The 24,397-nt window shown below is 37.6% G+C and overlaps 1 long non-coding RNA gene across 1 annotated transcript; it reads right to left on the bottom strand.

The window, feature by feature from the left end:
• Nucleotides 1–2,820: 2,820 nt before the first annotated feature.
• LOC132111758 (uncharacterized) lies at nucleotides 2,821–22,419 on the bottom strand. Its single transcript, XR_009424850.1, has 4 exons — nucleotides 22,156–22,419; nucleotides 16,140–16,175; nucleotides 2,947–3,006; nucleotides 2,821–2,863 (listed from the first exon to the last, which is right to left on the bottom strand). It is a non-coding gene; the product is annotated as an uncharacterized LOC132111758 (long non-coding RNA).
• Nucleotides 22,420–24,397: the final 1,978 nt, after the last annotated feature.

The following is a 24,397-nucleotide window of genomic DNA, read 5'->3' as shown; positions in this document are numbered from 1 at the left end:
CACCTGAACCCAAGCCTTTCAATTCAAACGACACCAACCAGTTTCAGTAGCCCCACACTGAAGAAAGTGAGGGAATTAAGGGTGTGCTAGAAATGGCCCATCCTTGGCAATGAGGGCAAGAAAATTGCGACGGCTTGCAAAGAGTCTGGTGGAGAAGGAACAACCATGAGGCTAGTGAGAAGATCAATACACCGGGAAGAAAATGTGAACAAACTAATGGTTTAAGCTTAGAAGTATCCATTTGTGTTTTTTGTGTAGAAGTATCCATTTGTGGTTTTTGATGATTGAATTAGATATACTAAAACTAGCACTGATTATTGATATAGATCTCATGATTTGATTATCTATTAATTCAGATAAATGTAAGTTTAAAAGAGGAAAATCACTTAAAGCTGCAGTCCGTAACTTTTCTTTTTGGTTAAAAATGATTTAAGTACATAACCAGCCAGGGATCAAAACTATCTCTTTTCTTTAACCCATTTCACAATGGTTAGCTTATAATAATGTTTTCTAATTTCTACGCTGATTGACATGTTGTCATATGTCAAATGTGTACATGGTTAGATTTATGAGCTGATTTATGGCTATGTCACAATATAATGCTTACTTTCAGTTTTAAGGTGCTTTATTGTCATACAATTAAAACTGCAAAATAAAAATAGTGCAAAGAACATAATATAAAAAATTAAGAACAAATGAAAACATTGTAAATGGATGCCGACTCTCTCCCTCGCTGTCTATCGGTGTATGCTAGGAGCTAAAGTGAATGTGGTTTGTTTGGGGTTGGAAGACATCCAAACACCTCCAGACTGGAAGTGAGCCACTGTTTGATCTTTTGATTTAGTGTAAGTCTTTTGATGTGTGTAAATCAAAAGATAAAAAAGATGTAAGATTTTACTTTTGATGTATTTATGACTGGATTTATAATGGTTTTATCTCTAACTTGCACCATGGGGTTTTTATTGAGTTCCTTCCTAACCAGTGGCTCACTTCCAGTCTGGAGGTGTTTGGATGTCTTCCAACCCAAAATAAACCACATTCACTTTAGCTCCTAGCATACACCGAGAGACAGCGAGGGAGAGAGTCGGCATCCATTTACAATGTTTTCATTTGTTCTTAATTTTTTATATTATGTTCTTTGCACTATTTTTATTTTGCAGTTTTAATTGTATGAGAATAAAGCACCTTAAAACTGAAAGTAAGCATTATATTATGGCAATAGCAGCATTATTTTGTGGTTCACAAATTATGATGACCATGTAAGTTTACTTGTCACGTTATAGCCTTGCAACAACAAGTGCACAATTATTTTAGGAACCTAAAATTCATAGAAATGTTGCCTAATACATTTAGCTGAATCAAGCCTAAAAATAATTTAATTCACTTGTTTTCCTGATTCACTATATTTCACAATCTTGGTCCTCGAGTACCTCAAACACTGCACATTTTGGATGTCTTCCAATTGAAGCGTGGATGTGTTTACTGATATTTTTTAAATTACTATTATTATAATATCTAGTTTATTTTGAGATTTTTACATGCCATTGTAATGCACTAATCCTTTTGAAAAGGAAACATAGTAGTCAACTCTTGTACAAATGTAAACTTGGAATTAGGATACATCATTTATTTATAGACGCACTGGCACAGAACAGTAAATATGATTATACAGTTCAAACGAAAGCACCAAATATCTTCTTGCGCCTCTCACAACTAGTGAGGCACACCAACTTCTTGTCCAAAAGATCCAACTTGAACATATGACACTGCAACATGATTCTGTCTCTATTGTGACATACTTGAGTGTAGACAAGTTTTCAACCTTCTAAGAGCACTACAGCTCCTAGAGACTCGTACTGCGAGGAGCAACCTGACCAGAGGTTTCCACTTCACTTAAAAGTCCATGAACTTCCACTGACAAATCTTTAAGAATGTTTGCTGCCTCCACACTGGAGCCAAATTAATAGTTATGTCTAAACATGGGTAATTGAACTGTAAGTAACTGGCTGTTGGTCTCAGGATACTCACCACACATTGAATCAATTTGTCCAGGAAGCAGAGTATTCTCTAGTTTCTGCAGGATCAGTAGACCTTCCTGCTCAAAACACTCATTGAGCGCTGCCTCAACAACATCTAGGACCTGATAAAAGCTCAATTCTGTAATGCTCTGTTGCTGTTTTTGGCTTGCATGTGCTTGCTTCTAGACTAAAAATCTTTAGGCAGTTTTCTCAGTTATGGAACTTCGATATGCAATGCCTTTGAGAGACTGTTGGTGCAAGCCATTGGCAGTGGCTGAACTGGGAGCTTTGCTGTTTGACATTTTCTCTAAGGAAGTGAGTACAGAATCATACTGCTTGAGAATGGATTCTATTGATTGGTGTCTTAGACTGTAAAAAGTTTAACGTAAAATCATCAGTAACTTACTGGCAACAAATAGCCAGCAAGCTTCAGTATTCTATTCCACGGTAATATTACTGTAAATCTGACTACAGTAGTTCACAACATACTGTATAATAACTTACAGTATATTTATACTGTAAAATTTATTACAGTTCATGTTTTTGCACTGTATTTTAAAATACTGTAAAGTTACTATGCAGTATAATTGATTACGGTAGTTTTTATATTCACATATACGCATATATACACAACATATAACTAACTACAATCTGTTAGATGCTTAAAAAAATAATGAAATATAAAGGCTTGTATGCAAAAACATTTTCACACAGTTATATTGCTGATTATTAGATGTCAAGTAAATTATGACAACACTCAAACTTTTATTACAATTTAATTCATTAAACGGTAAAAACACTCTCCAGACTTGACAGGGCCAATGCAGATCCCAGGTTCTTGCTGCCTATAGAGAACAAAACACAAAAACTGAGTTGCACTACAGCTTGACAGACATCAATGTGATAAACAGACTTGAAAATGACTTACCTCTTTATTAACCGAAGAGCGATTCTCATCAGCACGCTGCAATGTCGAACAACATACACGCTGAAAGAAATGAAAAACAAATTCAACACTGCATAGACATCCTGATCTCCTTGATCCGTTACAAAGCTAAAACTGCTCTCATTTTATGATTTTTACTGAGTTCTTCAATAGCTGAAAATGGCTTACCTCTTTATTAACTCTACTACATACACGCTGAAAGAAATGAATTTCCTTCTTGATACAATTAATGTAAAAATGCTCCTGATTACATTTAAATGTAATGTTTGTATTTCCCATTAAAAAGCAAATAAAATATTGAAATTAGATTTTTGTTTGTTGATACTTTTAACTACACTGACTAATCTTTCCTCTTTACTAAAAGAAGTCGTGGAAGTCGTGGCCTAATGGTTACTGGCAATCGAAAGGTTGTGAGTTCGAGTCTCGGGCCGGCAGGAATTGTAGGTGGGGGGAGTGCATGTACAGTTCTCTCTCCACCTTCAATACCAAGACTTAGGCCGGTGACACACTGGCTGTGTGGCGTCTCTGCTGCGTGCCAGAAGTGTGGTGGATGCTTCGCGTTTTCTGTGTCTTTACACACCAGAAGCATGTTGCTGGCGCGCTGCTGCTGCTGTAGGTGACATAGAGGGAGACCGCCGACAGACCAGGCTCTTGTCTTCATGACAACAATATCAACTTTTTTTTACATACCTACGCCTACTGATAAAGGACACGGTCAACAGTATTGACGGGAAAATAGACAGGTGCAATATTTAAAAATCGATAATTATTTATTTATTTTTAAAATTACATTTATATCTGAATTTATATCAACCTACAGAGTTTCAAATATCAAAATGTCATGAATTAATATGTATTTGTGTACAAAATGACATATAAACATATTTTCCTATTATATTTTGACTGGAAACGCTTCCAACACGCACGCGTGTCGCGGTAAAAATAGGCTTCGGTTCTATTTCTAGCATGCACGCGTTTTCCGCGCGGCTCAAACGGCGCCTGAGACGCGTGTCTCACGCAGGCAGTCTGCAAGCTCTAACCAGTTAACATGGGAGCCGAATTAAAAACCGACACGCCACGCGGCTGAGACGCATCCAGTGTGTTGCCGGCCTTAGGTGCCCTTGAGAAAGGCACCGAACCCCCAACTTCAACCCCCAACTGCTCCCCGGGCGCCGCAGCATAAATGGCTGCCCACTGCTCTGGGTGTTTGTTCACAGTGTGTGTGTGTTCACTGCTCTGTGTGTGTGCACTTCAGATGGGTTAAATGCAGAGCACAAATTCTGAGTATGGGTCACCATACTTGGCTGAATGTCATGTCACTTTCACTTTCAATCAGTACTTAAAAGTCTTACCTAACTCTAATAATTCAGCCAGTCATAATTGGTGAATTCCTTGATGAAGCTGGCAACATGTGGATTCAGGGCCTTGTTTCTACGTTGCACCATCCTGCCACTGTTATGGCTCTGCTGAAATTTGGCTTTGCATTTTGTGTTCTCTGGATTTATCCTGACCAAAAATCTGTAAATAGAAGATTTTTTTAAAATATAAATATACTGAATAATCAATTTGCTAAAAAAGCCAAGTCTATCACAACAGTGTATGCTACATTCTACATTTATTTTGCCAGCTTGGGAAAGTAAAAATAAACTTCTAATGTTCGCATGGGTTTGAATGACCATAGTACTTTCACTGTAGATGTGGACGAGCAACGATAGCATTAGTTGCAAAATTTTGAAGGAAAATCAGTCCTAAGTTGACCACACTGGATACAACTGTTCATTTTCTAGTACTCACCATGATCTGCTTATGCCAAACAGTATGGATTTTTATGGATCCATCAATAGTTACCTTTGGATGAATTCCAGGGTTGATGCAGCCTCAGCTTGGTACTCCAGGTTGAAAATGTAGAAGGAAGCAAAGAAGACAGCCAGGGCAGATGTGAAGTCATCCTGGGGGTTAACTGACTGGAAGACCACCTTTCCTTCTATGCAGAGCATCCACTTTTTTGATGTCAGGATGGAATCTCCTGAAAGACAAATTTGAAAACTTGACCTTATAGGGCCGAATTATCTCTTAGAAGCAACTAAATCAACTGGTATAAGTCTGAATTACAACCTCACCCAGCATGATTAATTTTGGTGTACTCGGCAGAGTTAACTGAGCTTCAACATCTGCATGGGTACTGGTGACCTGCATGCAAAAGGTCAGACAAAAGGGGTGCTTATGTGGGAGACAGCAATAAATCTTTATACATCTAAAAATATATATATTCATTGGCCATTATATGAATCCAGTATAATAATTACATCAGCAAGAAGGAAAATGGCATCATCTTTTTCTTTAAAGAAGGTCATCATCAGCAAAATTACAGCAATTGTTGAGTCCATGTTTTCGCCTTCGAGACGTTCAATGTCAGCAAGAACAATTTTCACTTCTTTTGTCCAGCGAAGAAGCTGAATTTTGAAGAACTGAAGCACCCTCTTTCCTTTTCCAGCAATGCATTCTCTCAGCCTTCCGTCAAGTTCGATCCCAGTAAGTGAAGTGAAGTGCTGCATTAAAAATTCTTCATAAACAGGAAAGGCCATTCTCTTTTCAATTCATCTACACTAAGTGAAGGTGTGGAGTTTATTGCACTGCGCTGACTTCCATAAGTTAAAACCATCAAATCATTCACTCTTACACGGTCTGATCCACTTGTTCCTTCCTGAGAGAAAATTTAAGTTCTTCTTTTTTATGATGTAGAGAGTCTATTGTCTCTCCTTCTGGTAATTGAGATGGCTGCCAGTTTATGCATCCATAGCTGTCAGTTTTTGCAACTTTTTCTGGCTGTGCTGGGTGGACATCATTAGTATCAGCAGGTCTTTTTGGCTTTCTGAGACGGGCAAGGGTATTGTTTCTGTTAAGGTTATGAACCATGTGCCGTCTGTGTGTGTCTTCTGGGATTGTGTTCTGAGCGAGACATCTGTAGAGTGGGCCTAGTCTTCTCCCATGGAACTGTAAATGTCGACGTCCAGGTTTTATTTTGCAAAGGAACACTGCACTGTAGTCTTATTGAGGAGACTTCCAATTCAGTTACTGGAGTTAATGTCAGTGTAATTGTGTCGCTTGCTGCATTGTCACTTGGCTGACTGTGCTGTGCACCACCACCACCTAAAAATAAAAACATAAAAAGGAACAAAAAAGGGGAAAGCACAGACAGAGTCTACTAAAGACACAATTTAATAGAGACAAATAAAGTTACCATAATAAAAGAAGATGAACTTTGAATCTTTTGATTACAAAACAACTATGCAAAATGTCAAGCAGCATTTAAACTCTGAAAATCAAGGCAAAAAAAGTTATCTACAACATTTACAAAATGCATTTGCAAAATGTTTTACCTCTGTTGTTAAATGCATGTAGACGTTTTCTGCTATCAATCAATGAAATCATTTGTTTTAAATCATCCTCTGTTAGAAATCTGAAGTCATCTGAGGTCCTTATGCCAATGTTAGAGAGATGTTCAAGAAGACATGTCAGCGTCTCCTCACTCAAGCGGGCAAGTGTGCCCTTTATGATTGACTCCATGTTGTCTTGCAACCTAAACAGATAGAATGGTGAAACACAACAAGTTCGAGATGCAAATGTATATAAACAGACACTGATTGATAGTCTGCAAGCCCGTCGACACAAACACACACATAACGAGTCTCACTGACATGCTGTACACAGTGCACACCAAGACCCAACACTGACTGATGTCTCTCTGAAACAAAATACACCTTTTCCTGGCATACTATTATCAGAACAATCTTCCCCAGCACATATCCACCACGACTAACATCAAGTACAACCCCCATTCCCTTCTTATATGTTGTACATTTGTATGTGACCCTGGCTGTCTTCTTGATGCTACCAGTCGTACAGCTTCTTGAATGGCGAAATTATACATGTGGGCATTAAATTCATTAGCCTGACCTACTTGAAGAACTGAAGGAAAGACATTACCAGCATGAAGATATGCCTGAAGCAACTGGTGCCTTTCTGCCAGAGTACTGGAGAGGTTTTTGAAGTTGTGAAGCTTCCGTGCACACTGCTTAAAATATGTGTGCTTACTCTCAAACCGCATTGTCCAAAGATGAATGAGAGGACCAAATGTAAGGATTAGGTCTGGATAGTGGAGAAGGAAGTGGCATTTTGGTTTGATAGGGGAATCTGGGAAAATATCCCCTCGCATCTAAACATACTCTCTGATGAGAACCTTGAGATAGGCTACCTGATTGGTGTGAATCTTGGGTGCACAAACAAGCTCTACAATTTCCATGAGCTTTAAACACAACTGCCACACTTGGTCTTCAAGGGCATTTTTGATTCGATCACCAATAAAAAGAGGGAGAAGGCGCAAAAAACACCAATTCTGGGCTGCACCCCCCCCCCCCAACTTTCCATCTTGCATCACTGCCAACAAGTTTTATCTGAGATATACTCCTGTTTAACTGAGTGTATGTGAAATGCTTTACCGATACAAAGTGCTTGATGTACAAAGCAAGATCGGTCGACACAATCCCCTCGAAAAGATCATGTCCTAAACATGGTGGAAGGCCTGGCTGGCATACATGAAATTGTCTCAAATGATTGAAAACAGAATCAAATTTCACACCATCTATAAGGCTGTGACCCAGTTACAACCCTCTCACACTGTTCTTATAGGCCTCTTGAGTCCTCAGAGGACCAATTTTTGTAGGCTCCCTTATTGTATCATACAGTACTGACAGAAGTTCTTGCTTTTGCTGAAATGTTCAGTAAATCCTCCCACAGAATTGGATCCCAAGTTGTCACCAACAATTGCTATGAGAGCTCCTTTGCTGTTTCTCACCATCATCCAAAATAATTCCAGATTCCTCAATATCCCTTAAATCATTAACAAGGCAAGAGAATACCAAGTCTTGGCCAAAAAACTGTAAATCCTGTTCCCTGCACAGCATCACTAGCTGCATGGGATCTATAGAGGACCTATTATATGGCAGAATTTCACCCAAGGTAAGGTATACAGCCAGAAGTTTATAGATTTTTTTTGCCAGATCCAAGGGGATTTGCAACCTCAAATGCATCCTGGTACAGAATTATGGATAAAGAAGATGGACACTGCTGAAGGGAAGTGTTTTTTCTCCAATTCTTACCATCCTGAACATCTTCCAATATATCCGATTCTACAGCTTGCTGCATTTTAGTGGTGTTGTACTGTTGTCTAACTGAATAGTGACTTAAAAAGGCTTTAAGTTTATCTTTGACAGGCACATACTGACAGAAACACTCCTTTCCTTTGGCATTAATGCCTAGATAAATCAGAGTAGGCTCAACATAAAATAAATTCCTCTTAAAAACGTCTTCCTAGTTTGGTCTGACCTAAACACACCCTGATTGCACATCTTCAACAAATTTTCATTTGAGAGCCCTTCAACTATGGTTTGGATCCTATCTCTAGGTATCTCATGTTTTGTCAGTTCTTGGCTTACTTTTGCCAGTACATGTGCCATCCCGTGCTTGTGTAAATCTTGGAATTAATCTATTAATGTTGATATTGTGGTGGCTGGCAGGAGCATTTTTGCTTGCATTCTGAGGTAAAAGAGGGCCAAGTTAGTCATTAGCACATCTCGCTCTGCATGGGCTGAAGTAGATCCAACAATCTCTGCAAACATTACATTGTCAGACTCATCAGCAGCAAATGACATATTGGTGTCAAGACCTACTGCACCGTCTTCACCACAGATATCACATGCTGAATGTTTTCTGCTTATGTGAGAGAGAAAAGATGACCTAAGCCTGAATATTTTCTTGCAGCTTTGAAAAGGATATTTAACTGCCTTGCCATCTCTAATGTGCCATTTTAAATGCTCACAAAGACAAGATACAGATGTGGAAGTGAAAGAACATCCCATAACCTGGCATGTCATATTAACACCACTGTGTGATTTGTCAGCACTTCGTGTAATCACTGCATGGTTACGATTAGGGCTGCACGATTTTGGGAAAAAATTATATCGCGATATATATTGCGATATGAAATCTAATCTAATTTTTTCTTACAAACAAAAATGGGGTGAGCACACTTACATTCTCATTTTAAATGATTTAAACATCAACACATCGTGTCAATTGATTAATATGCGCGAGGGAGAGAGAGCAAGACAGCGCTTGTGTTGTTTGTAGCGCTCTCTCTCTCTCGCCCTCTGTCTCCCTCTGTCTCTCTCTCGCGCTCTCTCTCCCTCTCTCTCGCGCGCTCTCTCTCTCTTCCTCTCTCTCGCGCTCGCTCTTCGCAAATCACATTCGTCAAGGGTTGGAGAGTATGGCAAGCCAAAGTGGTCACAAACGCCTGCTCGGGCGTCTGATTGCACATTGACACATCAAAAGCGTGCGATTTTACAGTAAAACGCGCGTCCTTGACGTGTGATTTACCATAAAAAGGCGTGTTCTTAGCGTGCGCTTTGGGATTGTGGAAAACGCGCGTCAGAAGCACGCATTTTTGTGCATCAAAACGTGTGTCCTGGACGTGTGATTTGAAGTAAAAACGCACATTCTTAGCGTGCGCTTTGGAGTCATCAAAAACGCGCGTTTTTGACGTGCGTTTATCATAATAGAAACAGGCGTTTAAGACGTGCGTTTTGAGTCAGACAAAACGCACATTTTGAACGTGTAAACAGGTCAACCTAACTGGCGGTTCAAACGTCTTTTGAAGTATCCAAACAGGCGAAAGAAACTGGCGGTGCAAACATCTTTTGAAGTATCCAAACAGGCGAAAGAAACGTGCGCTCTCCTAGTGTTTTCAAAATGGCACGTTGAAAGCGTGTGCTCACTTCATAGGGCAGAAGTCTGTAATGCTTCGTCCGCTATATATGGGTAAGGCATTGCTACAGCATACATATTTTATTTTCCCACTCGGTCATAATGAGGGATGTTATGTCGTTTAAATGACACATTTTAATTTAATATGGTTGAGCTTCATTAAAGAAATGGGTCTGGTACACTCTTTATTATAGATCAGTGGTGTGGTACAGTTTACATGAATGTTGTTCATTTTAGCTGCTATCTAAAGTTCCCTCTGTAGCACCATGTAGCACCAGCACAGATGACCACCATGACATAATAACTCTGGAACAATTACCAGAGTGCAATTGGTAATTGCTGAGGTGGTAATTGGTAATTGCAATTACTTGCTGAGGTGCACGAAAACCAGCTATGTATTAGACCCGGAAATAACATCTCTCTCTCTCTCTCTCTCTTAATACTGTATATGAATAAATTAATTTAAATAAATGTATGCATTTAGCAGAAGCTTTTATCCAAAGCGACTTACAGTGCATTCAGGCTAAAAAATTTTTACCTAACATAACATATAAATATATAAATTATATTATATATTATTATGTAAAGTATAATATCATACACTATAATATATTATAATATTGTATTGTATTATAGTTATTATATTCATGTTGTCTGTCTGGAACGCAGCATTAGGTTAACGTCAATAAATGATCATGTACTACAATGAAGAGTCATGCTGACATTTCAGCACTTGATAAACGGATAGCGACTCCTAAGTAGCACTTAAAGGACAGCTACGTGCATCTGTGTTAAGTGTATTTTTGGGAAACGCACGTGAAACAATAACAAACGATCGTAAAATTACTCATATTCTTAAGTATAAGATCAATCGTTATTGGGAAACCTTGTCCTGATTAATCAATTACATTCATTGAAATAAATAAATAATTACACTCCCCATGAATAAAACACCTGATTCTGTCGGGAGCTGACCAGTTTTGTGAAATTCGCCTCGAAAAGAGTAAGAGCACAATCAAGTTGGGATTGTAAGATGCAGTCTGTAAGACGCCCACGGGAGCATGACTTGACACGCGACACTGCAGAAAATGTAGAATTTAATTATATGAGCTTCTCTCAAGAGATGTTTTGCCACATTTCTTCAATTAAGGATCATTGCTGCGTATATGGGTGTTTCCATTTGACTGAAAAATATTTTATCTTTGTTTTGTCCATTAACTGATCGTCTTGTCCCCGTAATATTTGTATATTATTATTATTTTATTATTATTGGTTATATTTTTTTATTATATTAGTTTATATTCATCTTTACCTTTCAATCTCTTTACTTAAAGAGTAACTAAACCCTAAACCAACTTTTTTTAGTTAATGATCTATAAGAATGGGGCTTTATTAGTGCTGTTCATTGATTCGAGCAACTTTTTTGACATTTGATTATAAAGTGTTTTAATTCTACAATATATGGTGTAAAAACATGTGAGTGCTGCCCTCTTCAGGTTGAACGTCGGCAACTGCAGTTGATTTTTCCTATTGGATGTTGCGGTGGCAAGTGACGTAAGCGGTGGCAGGTGACGTAAGCAGTTTCCAGCTCACCACGCCCCCTGGTACGAGCTACCACGCCCTTGGCAGTATAAAACCATCAAAATCACTGTAGTGAGTCAGGAGCTGGAATTGCGAGTATTGGTAACGACCAGGATAGACTATTATAGCATCTCTTTAGCATTGCAATTATATAGTTATTTAGAACTTCAAGTTAGCGCAGATTTATCTGTATTTAGTACAGTGGTCAGGATGGTACGGGGGTGTGTTGCTAGTTGCGACAGCACTGCTGGACTGCATAGTTTACCAGCAGAATTTAAAATTAAGCGACAGTGGTTGCATGCACTTGGCCTGGAAGACCGCAAGTTCCCGCCTAGAGCTCGAGTGTGCAAACTGCGTTTTACACGGGATTGCTTCTCCAACGCAATGGAGGTGGAAATGGGCTTCTCCACACAGCTCGCGCTGAAAAGCGACGCGGTGCTGGAGTTAAGACCGCAGTTTGAGACACCTCGACATCCTCCACTTAAGGTGAAAGTGGGGGAGAAAAGTCCTCTACTCCAAATAAACGCTCTGTTGCAAAGCTACTTGCGTCACTACAGTCACTCTCCATTTTAGCGACTCTGACAGCAGCTGTCAATCAATCCGCCACTGCGAGTCTCAGAATCACGCCGCACTCGCTCAGCCCCGCCCTAGGTTCGTCCCCTCTATCTCCGCTGTGATCTGCCCACTTTTCAGCATTTTTCAAATATGGTCAGTGGGTGGAGTCAGGCTCTGAGCAGGGGTTTAGTTACACTTTAACGTTCTGAATACTTTTGTAAATAATAGCCTACTGTAAATGGTCGACATGCAAATCAAGCTTTGATTATGCTGACGAATTTTTGCTGGAATGGATTTTAAATGTAACATATTTCATTTTATTTTGGCTAATTAATAGACCATAATTGTAAATACTATATTGTTTCGTTGAGGAATTAATAATTCACGTAGTTTCATTTGTAAATGAAAGCACAACATGATCATTTATCATCACGCATGGGCATAAATACAATTATAAATTCAAAACTTTCTTGGCTTAATTGTCTGATAAATGATAAATAAGCATCTAGTGTTTTCATATACAAACGTGACATTACTACGTGAATGATTAATTCCTCAACGGAACACTATTGTACTTATAATTATGGTCTATTATTTAGCCAAAATAAAATGAAATATATGTTAAATTTAAACAAAAGACTATAGAATACCCGTATGACTTAAAATGACTTTGACTGCATTCCAACAAAAATTCCAGTCAGCATAATCAAAGAATGATTTGCATGTCGACCATTTACAGTAGGCTATTATTTACAAAAGCATTCAGAATGTTAAGTAAAGAGATCGAAATCAAAGGAAAAGATGAATATGAACGGATATAATATAAAAATATAACCAATAATTATAGGACAATAATAATATACAAATATTACGGGGGAAAGACGATCAAATAACAGACTCACAAGACAATGATCAAACATTTTTCTTGTAGGCCTATTTTATATTATACACTTTATGTAACATTTATTCATGATAAACTTCATTTGAATGCTGACGATCGCATACAGCCAAGCCTATGGTTAATATAATAATTTAATAATGAAATAATTTATATTATAAATAATATAATAATCTCTTAATTCAAAATAAAACATTAATGAATCCAACTCTGACAATCCCGTGTTGGTATGGTCTGGCAGGTTTGTATACGCATGAAACTCGTGGCCACGACATATCACGTTCCCAAGAGTTATTATGTCGTGGTGGTCATCTGTGCTGGTGCTACATGGTGCTACAGAAGTAACTTTAGATAGCAGCTAAAATGAACAACATTCGTGTAAACTGTACCACACCACTGATCTATAATAAAGAGTGTACCAGACCCATTTCTTTAATGAAGCTTAACCACATTAAATTAAAATGTGTCATTTAAATGACATAACATCCCTCATTATGACTGAGTGGAAAAAAAAAGAATATGTATGATGTAGCAATGCCTTACCGTAATAGCCCATATATAGCGGATGAAGCATTACAGACTTCTGCCCTATGAAGTGAGTAGAGTTGTTCCGATTCCGATACTAGTATCGGAAATATCTCCGATACCACAACAAATTCTGGCATCGGCGAGTACATGAACCCATATACCGATCCGATTCCATTTTCTTACACAAAACTTAGTTATGACCGCTAGCTTGCCTAACCGCTGCACGGTTCTTCTTCAGTGCTCAGAATGCATTGCAAACACAGGAAGTTGTGCTGTGTTGCCACAAGCAACCCGTTTAGAGCAGCGAAGAAGAAATTAAAACACGTTAGCAGCACTGATCTATATATGACTGGATTGCTCATCGCGTTCTAAACTGCCAACAGACAGTGAAGCCGCTTCTATATTATAGATCAGTGGTTAGCAGTATGACTCTGTAGTACCGGTAGTTACCGACTCGCGAGTATATTTGGTACCCGCAGCTGCGTTCAGTCGCTTCCGTGTTAGTCAAAGCGCAGGGCTACAGACAGTAGCCGAATATATACTAGTGTCTGTGAATATTAAACTGCAAAATACTATTTAAATATTACTCCTGCAAATTCTACACCTCTGTGAGTGACAGGTGCAGATGCGCGGGAGCTCGCTGTTTTGTAGTCTCTGCCGTGTGTCACTATATGAGGACACGAACGCATAAACCGTCACTTCATGAGAATTTACCATTTCATTTGAGAACACTGTCATATCATAAACACAGACACTCAAAGATCTTCATGGCAGCCCAGTAAAATAAATGTTTGGTTTAACATGAGTAAATTGACAATATATTAAGCTACTGTTGTAGCCTACAGCAGATTTAGCTATGTCTCTAGTAATAAAAAATGCGTCTCTATTAATAATAATAATTATGCCTAGACGGTTGCTTGTTTTTTACTTGTTTTGTTGTAAAGAGATTATCTGATTAATATATCATTTTTTATATTCCTAGACTTATTTGTTGCAGTTTTTTATACAGTTATATTGTAAAACTAAAATACCTTTTTTAGTTTGCGATGTTAGATTTTTGGCTGCATTTGAAATAATTTTTCGCTTAAGAAAATAAACAATACTGTCAAATTCATGTCAGATAATAAAAATACTGTAATGAATACTAGGGATGTCCAGATCCGATCACGTGATCGGAAATCGGGCCCGATCGCGTGGTTTCAGACTCGATCGGAATCGGCCGTTACTTTCCGATCAGGACTATTCTCATTAATTTGTAACACATCTTTTGTTATGCGGTGGCACAGAGTTAGACCCTTTTGACTCCACACAGAAACAGCGACGCGTGCGGCATGACATCACTTTGTTTTCAAGAGCTGGTGTGAATAAATATAGATTCAAACTCAAAGAGACATGATAGTTTGCGCATGACCTGATATTTCATTCGGACTCAGGATACAGCGAGATGAACATCACAGAGCGCTAAACTCTCATGCAGTGTGTGTTTCATTCATACTCGAAGCCGGAGCGCGCTCTCGCGCTGATATCAGGAAATTCCTAATATGGACAAAATCGTCCAGCTATGCTGTGGTGCGCACAGGAAAACAGAAACTTATGCAAACATGAAGACGTTAATATACGGTCACAACAATAAATTGTTCTTCAAGTCATCTCCAGCAGGTGATAAATAAAGTATGAACAATACAGTGCTGATTGACATAGTATTTATTACAGTATAGAAACTATTCTGCATTATTATGTGATAAACAGTGTTTGTAGTATATAAACAAATCAATATTATTTGTTATTGTCCAGCATTTATAGATTTCTAAGCCAATTAAAAGCTAGAAATTAGAAAAAAATAAAGTTGCCTATACTACCAGTCAGAAGTTTTTGAACAGTAAGCTTGTTTTTTTTTTGTTTTTTTTTTTAAGAAGTCCCTTCTATTCACCAAGCCTGCATTTATTTGATCCAAAGTACAGCAAAACAGTAAGATTTTGAAATATTTTTACTAGCCTATTTAAAATAGCTGTTTTATATTTTAATATATTTCAAAATGTAATTTATTGAACATCCTGGATCTGTTTTTTCGCTCTTCTTTATTCTTTTTTTATGTATTATAGAAGTATCGGATCGGGACTCGGTATCGGCAGATACTCAAAATCAAATGACTCGGACTCGAGGACAAAAAAAACCTGATCGGGACATCCCTAATGAATACAGTAGTTCACCATGTATTTGTTCATGTTTTATTAAGGGATCAGTCTGAAGCACACCATAAAATAATTCTAGCAATTTACACAGGAATAGTAGTATATACAGCCCTGAGCCCAGGTATCGGAATGAGAAAAAGGGTATCGGAACATCTCTATAAATCACGCGTCAAGGACGCACGTTTTGCTGTAAAATCGCACGCTTTTGACGTGTCAATGTGCAATCAGACGCCTGAGAAGGCATTTGTGACCACTTTGGCTTGCCATAGGGGAGCAGCTGGCCCGTACAGTTAATGAATAAGGGATCAACTACGACAGCCTACATCGCACATCCTGCGATGTGACTTTCATGGATTCGTACATCGCGATATCGATGCTTAAACGACACATCATGCAGCCCTAGTTACGATACATATGTGAACGAAGGTTTTGAAGTTACATGGACACTGGAAAAATCCACAAGATAATCTATAGTTTGCAAGATTCCTGTGTTCCTTAGCATGTCTGACAAATTCTGGAATAGTACTGACACACTTTGCAAGAGAAAGGCATTTCTAATCTTATTTCCAAGCAATTTTAACTTTAGATGCAGTACTTACCCATCCATATCTGGTGACTTCACCAAGGATTTTTACCTGTAAGACAAAGTGAAATATGGATCAGTTAAAACATAAAAAGGCTACAAAATAATTCCAATATATAAAATCCAAATAAATAATTCGAAAAGAAAACAAATTTCAAAGACCAGAAATGACAAGCTAACAACTTAAATGCAACTTAAAAATAGCAAAAAAAAGTTAACATATAATTTTAGTAAATTAAATAATTGAATGCTAATATTAATTATTCAATCTGCGCATTTCATTTATTACTTGTAAAAAAAGATGGCTAATCTATTCAATTATTATTATTTATTTATTTACCTCTTACAATTAATTTGAGATCTCTCGGGGTCCTAACAGAGACCCGATTTCGAGGGAGAACCTGATTTGTCACAAATAAGAAATGAGAAGCACCCAAAGTGACAAAAAAACGGGGATTATAATAGCCATTATCGTGAATATCAAACAATATCAAATATACGACTAAATTATCCGCAGTCCGTTGGCAGTGGCTGTATCTAGATATTAAAAAACTAGTGCACTTGAAGAAGTTAATGAAAACGAGTGAGCAAAATCCTGTGAACGTCTGGTCTGAAGAAGGACTATACAGAGACTAACAGGAAACATAAAGTAATTATGTAATATGAGTATTTTCTTTTGAGTAGTCAAACAATCCAAAGAAAGCATCATGAAAACAAAAAGAGAAGTCACTTACAAAATAACACTGAATAAATGCCAAAAAGTCTGACCAAAATTTTTCAGTGTGGGAGCATTGCCAAAATAAATGAATAAAGCCTTCTTCAGGAGAATGACAAAAACAGCAACTCACATCAATGTCTGAATTATATTTCCTAAGAAAGGCTTTAGTTGGGTAACAATTGTGAATTAACTTAAATGTTATTTATTTTACTTTATTGGTAAGCAGATATCTATGAGGCGAGGTCCATACTTTCTCCCAAGGTATATTCTCCACAATGCCATTCCAATAAGGTATTATGTGAGGAATTGTTATTATCTCTCTCTGAAAAAGAGCTCTAATTTTATAGTTATTTTTTTGTTGATCTGCAGAAAAGCAAACATTTCTGATAATTGTGTCAGTTAAATTCAGAGTGTAAGTACATGGCCATGGAAATGTAGTACCTTGGAACAGAAAAGACACACCAGATGGAATGGCATTGAAAACAACAGCATATTCATCAGCAGATATAGGAATATTATATTTCTGTGAGAAATCTGAGTAGTTGTAAAGTCTGCCTTGTGAATTAAAAAGCTGTCCAACTAAAAGAAGATTGTTTTCAAACCAGTTGTCAAAGAAAAGTGATTTATTCTTGTAAAGAATATCCTTATTGTTCCATAAATAATATCTGTGCGGAGAAAAGTTATGTTTGTATATTAAGGACCAGGCCAAGAGCATCTGCTTATGTAAATTAGAAAGTTTGATAGGGATTTTTAAAACATTATAATTACAAAGTAAAAGGAAATTCAGGCCACCAACTTTAGAGAAAATATAATAAGGGATAATATTCCAAAGTGAGGAGGGATTTTTAAGAAAATTCTTCAGCCAATTAATTTTAAAAGTATTATTTAGGGTAGTAAAATCTACAAAATCCAGCCCCCCCCCCCCCCCCCTATTTAGTTTGGTTCATTATTACAGATTCCTTAATATAGTGAGTTATATTTTTCCAAACAAAATTGTTTAACATGCTATCAATTTTTTTCAATGTTCCTTTATCAACCTCCAAGGAAAGAGCAGCATAAGTCAGTCGAGACAAACCTTCAGCTTTAGAGAGTAAAATTCTTCCTCTCATTGACAAATCTCTCTGCAGCCATGAGTTGAGTTTTCTTTGGGTTCTCACTATTAAAGGGTCGAAATTTATTTTACATCTTGTTTTTTGGTCTTAATTAATTAAAATTCCTAAGTATGTAACTTGATCTTTCACAGGAATGTTACAAATAAATGGAAGATCACAGCATTTGATTGACATTAACTCACACTTGTTGATATTTAAGCAGAGACCTGAAGCTCTGGAAAAGGACTCAATCAATCTTAGAGCTAAAGGGATCTGAGAGGCGTCATTCAGAAATAAAGTAGTGTCATCAGCCAGCTGGCTAATAATAATTTGTCTATCGTCAATTGTGATACCTTGTAAATTATTAGTAGAGATATGCAGAGCTAAAAACTGAGAGGCAAGTAAGAATAAATATGGAGATATAGGACAGCCTTGTCTTACTCCACGTGACAAATTGAATCTTGGTGAGGTTCCACATTTTAACTTAACACTATTATTATTTCTGTATAATGTCCTGATGGCTTTGCAGAAATGATCTCCAAACCCAAATTTGTCAAGAGCTTGAAAAATGAACTTGTGCTCAAGCGAACCAAAGGCTTCGTAGAAGTCTAAGAAAAGCATGAAACTGTTATTAGGAATGAGATTCTCGTAATCTAGAAGATCTAAGATTAATCTTATGTTATTTGTAATATGACGTTTCTCCATAAAACCTGATTGTGATTCATCAATAATAGAGTTAAGGACGTCTTTAATTCTTCTTGCTAAAACTGAAGCAAAAATTTTGTAATCATTATTTAAGAGGGTGATTGGCCTCCAGTTTTCTAGACACTCTTTATCTTTGTTGGGTTTGGGTATCAGGGTGATGACTCCTTGTGTCATGGTTGGTGGAAGTGCTTCCAATTCAAGACTTTCTTCGAACACTTTTAATAAGAAAGGGGATACATTTTTAACAAACTTATCTTATATAGTTCAACAGTTAGACCATCACTGCCTGGACTTTTATTATTTTTTAAATTCTTAATTGCCTGTTCAATTTCTGATTGAGCTATATCACCATCACAAGCTTCTTTTTCTTCTAATGAAATAACTTTAATTTGATTGACAGAATCAAAAAAACAATTTGGCTGAATTATCACAATATCTTGATGTATATAAGTTATTATAGAATTTGGAACAATAAGTAGCTATTTCTTTAGGCTTATCAAGAACTCTGTCTTTATAGATCGTCTCCAAACAAATGATATTCATAGCATTGGATCTTTCCAACCTAAAGAAATAGGTTGAGTTCTGTTCTCCTTCTTCCAGACATTTTTCCTGGATCTAACATATGCTCCCTTAGCTTTGGATCTGTACAGGTCATCTAATTTATTCTGTAGATTAGAGTATTCAGTGTTTTGAGTCTCTGTTAATGGTTCCCCAACTGATAAAGAAGAAAGCTGTGAAAGAACTTCATCTTCAATTAATCTGTTTTGTTTTGCTTATATTACAAATTTTCTTAAGAATTTCCCTAATTCATATTTAAGAAAATCCCAATTACGTCCATAAGATTTTTCTAATTCAGCTCTTTCCCAGTAAGTTTGGATTAACTCAACAATCTGCTCTTTAACCTTTTCATATTTAAGAAGAGAATTGTTAAGTTTCCAAAGTGACGCTTTAGAAGTATTAATTGTAGTATTTTGTGATAAATTAATTGAAATATAAATGGCATTATGGTCAGTCAGTGGACTGTTACTAATATTAACAGAGATATTATTATTATTCACTAGTGTTTTAGAGATCAACCAATAATCGATTCTAGACTGCCTCAAACGGTCTTTGTTACACCACGTGTACTGTATTACATCCGGGTACATTTCTCTCCATATGTCAACTAAATCAAATTTATCCATAAACGCTATAAGATTTGAGTTTGGAGAAGCTGCTTTCCTTGGAGGGTGTCGATCTAGCATGTTTTTCATTATGTTAAAGTCACAACCTAAAATCAGAAAGGCAGTAGAATATTTTCCTAATGCAGATGAAAGTTTATGATCTAGCGTGTTTAAGAAAGTGCAGTTTTCCCCAACAGAGTTGTATCCATAGATGTTGATAATAATTACTATAAACTGATTAATAACTACTACTATTAGCAGGAAGTGACCTGAAGGATCAATACTGGTTTCCAGAATACGACCATTAAAATTATACTTCATAATCCCTACTCCAGCAGAATATTCTGACCCAGGTGACAACCATATTTCATTGCCCCACTGTGACCTCCAGAATTTGGAGTCTTTAGCTGTAGAGTGACTTTCCTGGAAAAAACAGAAATCTACTTTGTGCCTCTTAGAAAACAAAAATAAGGCCTTCCTTTTAACATTATTTTTTAAACTTCTGGCATTTAAAGAAAACAAAGACAAAGACATAAAAAATAAACAAGAATATAAAACCTAAAGAACTAGATATAGAACAAGATATCAATTAGAACAGAAGAAACTTCACTAGAATAAGACAAAAATAGCGATAATTCGCCTGACTCTGCAACATAGGCTAAGTATAAGGGCATGAGTAAAAGTCTGTTTTGTTTTCTTTTTTCCTTAATTACAGTTCTTTCTCACTTTCATTCTTTCAGTCATAATGACTTTAAATTGTGTTCAAAACGAGCGCTCATTCTTATTGACAGCTAAGGATGGTTCCAAAAGTAAAAATTCCGTGTTTATGAAAAATGTTCTAAACGATTAAAACCCAAAATAAAAATATGAACTGAAGATCCAGCACGTGAAGATTTTAAAGGTAATGGTACCTTTACATTTTCTAGCTCCAGACTCCAATTAGCCGAAAACTACACAGTCTGTCTATCCCGTTTAAAGAGAATAGAAAAAAAAATAAAATAATAATCCCTCAGATTGAGCACCCAGTCTGTGGGCCACATCAAGCATGTAGATGAGCTGGTCTGCTATCCCAGGAGAAACTTTACCGAATAAGTCGATTAGAATCTTTCGAACATCTTCTCCTCGCTGCTCGTGAATACCGGCCACTCGTAGATTCCACCTCCTTTTGTAAGCATCCAGTTCGCATTTCTCCCGTAGCACACAGTTCTCCTTTTCGAGTGATTCCACCCTGCTCTGTAATGAGCTCACCTTGCTTGTAACCTCTTCTACGTACTTGATTGCTCATAAACTCAAGCGCCTCAGTCACACTGTTTAATGAATTCGTATTGTCTTTCACTGTTACCTCAAGGGACTGCATGCGATACAGAAATTCCAATTGCATTTTTTCTACTCTCTCCAAAACATCCATCAGGTGTAAATTGGAGACCGTCTGATTGTCCGACGCCACTCTGTCGACCATTTTTAATTTTTTGAAGGCGGTTTAGGAGTTTCAGGTAATGGGATTTTCGATCCAGAGGCATTCGCAGCGTCATTCACTTTGAAGGCGGCATCCAGAGATTTTCTCGCGTAAGAATGCATGGCACTTCGAACAGGCTTATCTTCTTCCATCATATTCGTTAAAGGTTAGAAAAAGGTTAGAAAGACGAAAGAACGAAAAAACATGTACTTAGATCAGCAAATAAAGTATTATTATGTTCCCTTCTACATGTGTCAACTATAAAATAAGTGCAGAGCTTCAGCACATGGATGTTACACAGTCGCCATCTTGGCCCGGACTCCGAGGAAAGTGAGTCGTTCGCTGCGTGAGGAAAGTGATTCGTTCGCTGAAGAAAGTGAGTCGTTCACTGCATGAGGAAAGTGAGTCGTTCGCTGCGTGAGGTGAGTGTGTATACTGATGCACCGCCTGCCTATCCGTGGTAAACTCAGTGGCTACTGGCAATTATACGGTGAATTCCTGCGACAAGTCAGTAGCCTTATTTTTGGACCGGGCCGCACGCCATAGATTTCGAACATAGCTTTAGGCTTAGGCGCGTAAGGCCTCGATCGCGACAGGGCACACGCACACGGTGTAAGTTACACACAAATGTTCAGAAACAAGAACATTTTGATTACTTTGTTCTAAACTTGAAATCTTTAACAAACATTTATAGCAAACCTTGTGATAATTAGTATTTGGCTAATGTTAACTGTCTAACGTTAACATTAGAATGTTTGTGTTACAAACTACTATCAAACTCACCACGAATTATTTAACATCAACGTTAGTGGTAACATTAAAACGAATATCTTCCCATTTGGGGTGAAACTTTCAGAAATACACAACTTTAAGATATTGAATAAAATCGTATATCTTACCTGACTGGTTCTTGTTGGTCTTGTTCATCCTCAAAGGCTCAGAAAATGAATTGGAAAATGAATGCGGGCTGACGGTTTAGATGATTGGTTGCCAGGTATATCCCGTGCGATTCCGCTCTTTATGTAATTAGTGTGTTTAATAGAAAGCAAAATAATAATAATAAAAATATAACATGGGAATTGATTTTATCTATTTACCTAGCCTATATTATTGACATCTACATCTCTACAACTACCTCCCACCCACAAAATTGTTGGCTATAACCTATGAGATTAATTCGTTTTGTGTCGAAATCTGGCAACCATAAAGATACGCAATAAAAAAACACCCACATATGCTAAATGCCTTAATATATGGGTTACCTTGTGAAACGATGTATTATACAATTCCTTATAAATAAATATATAATTAATAAATACAATTCCTTGTCTGTTGGATTATTACTGGCATCAATTTAACAGTAATATATGGATTACTGTAAATATTTTCCCACTCTATTGTTTTTTTCAAAGAATAGCATAAATTGACAGCAACTGTTCTGTAAATAGTTTCTACAGTAAGACAAAGCTGGAAATACAGCAATAATACTGCACAAGTTATAAAATTGACAGCAACTTACTGTAAACTGTTTCTACAGTAAGCTTTCTCTGGTAATACAGCAATAATACTGTGAAAACAACAGAAATCGTTTACAGTGATCATGTCTGACAGAGAGGCTTTAGAGTGTTTAAGATACCATGATCTGCCATAGAAATCTGATTAAACATTCCTTTTAATTTTCCAGCTGATGCTAGGAGAACCTCTCAGCAGATTTGAAGCAGTGCATGCCTTTTTAGTGACTAGGTTTACACAATGTGCACATTGTAGCGTAAAATAATTTTTCCGGGGCATTCGTAGAAGAACAATACAAATGTGCAAAAATTCTTAAGCTCACAGTTTCATAACAATGAAATAATAAAAATAATCAAATAAAGTTTTTCAAAACTTGTCTAGGGCTAGGGCCTATAATTTTTATGAAAGAATGCGAGATCAACAAAAGCTTTAAAAGCATGAAAATAGTACCATTTGATCTCTTCTATTTTTGAGATTCAAAGAGAGATTTGGCGCAAGAATAATTTGGCCAACAGTCGAGTTAAAAGGGAGTGGAAATAAAATCCCCAAACCTGTTTGGTATTCCGCTTCGATTGCTTCAACTCTTCCTTGTGCAGGGTCGTGGGGTACATGAGAACACAGTCTCGTTACTGCTGGAAAGTCCCCCGGAGGGTGATTTATTACACACACACTCAGTACTGGCCCTACCTAATAAGCGATATAAGCAGGTGCATAGGGCCCCTGTGGCCACCACGTGGAGTAAAGCCACAGTCACACTACACATTTTGTTCCATGCATATGCATGCAAATGCATCAGACCGTAAAGTTTACACATTTCTCTGCATTCCAAAGTTCAAACTCTAGCCGTTTCTCGATGTCAAGGATACTTCCTTGGCAGGACTGGTCCGGTGACGGAAACCAAGCTAACAATTGTTAAATGACAGGTCCAAATTGAATTTGTTAGAATTTTTTGAACAAGATAGCAAAGCTGCGTGCATAGGATTGTGGGTGATTTGAGCGCGCGAGGCTACACATATGCATCCTTTCCTGTATTTGGGATATTTACAGGATTTGGGGCGGCAGTGGCTCAGTGGTTCATGTAGGTTGTCTACAAATCGGAAGGTTGGTGGTTCATTCCCCGGTAGAGCTTAGCTTCTCTGCTCGAGCCCGGGCTCGACCCGACCCGACCCGCCGGCCGGGTCGGACACAACGTGCTCGGGCTCGGGTAGGGTCGGCCTTGATTTGTTGGGCCCGATCTAAGCTCTAATCCCCGGCTCCACCTGACCAAGTGTCGAGGTGTCCTTGAGCAAGACACCTAACCCCAGCTGCTCCCGACGAGCTGGATGGCGCCTTGAATGGCTGACACCGCAGTCGGTGTGTGAATGAGTGTGTGAATGGGTGAATGTGAGGCAACTTGTAAAGCGCTTTGGATGGCCATGTGGTCTGTTGAAAGCGCTATATAAATGCAGTCCATTTACCATATTTTTCGAATGAAGGACTCAGTTCTTGGTTGAAATTCCGAGGATCCTCGACATCGGAACAGTCCTTCGACAGATGTTGATGACGTAGCATCCTCGAAATTCTGGCTTCCGAAGATCCTTCCTTGACATTGAGAAATGCCTTCTGGCCTGCAAATTCGCATTACATAAA

Source organism: Carassius carassius, chromosome 31, assembly GCF_963082965.1.
Source record: "Carassius carassius chromosome 31, fCarCar2.1, whole genome shotgun sequence".
NCBI classification, from domain to species: Eukaryota; Metazoa; Chordata; class Actinopteri; order Cypriniformes; family Cyprinidae; genus Carassius; species Carassius carassius.
This window is presented reverse-complemented; position numbering and strand designations above follow the sequence as displayed.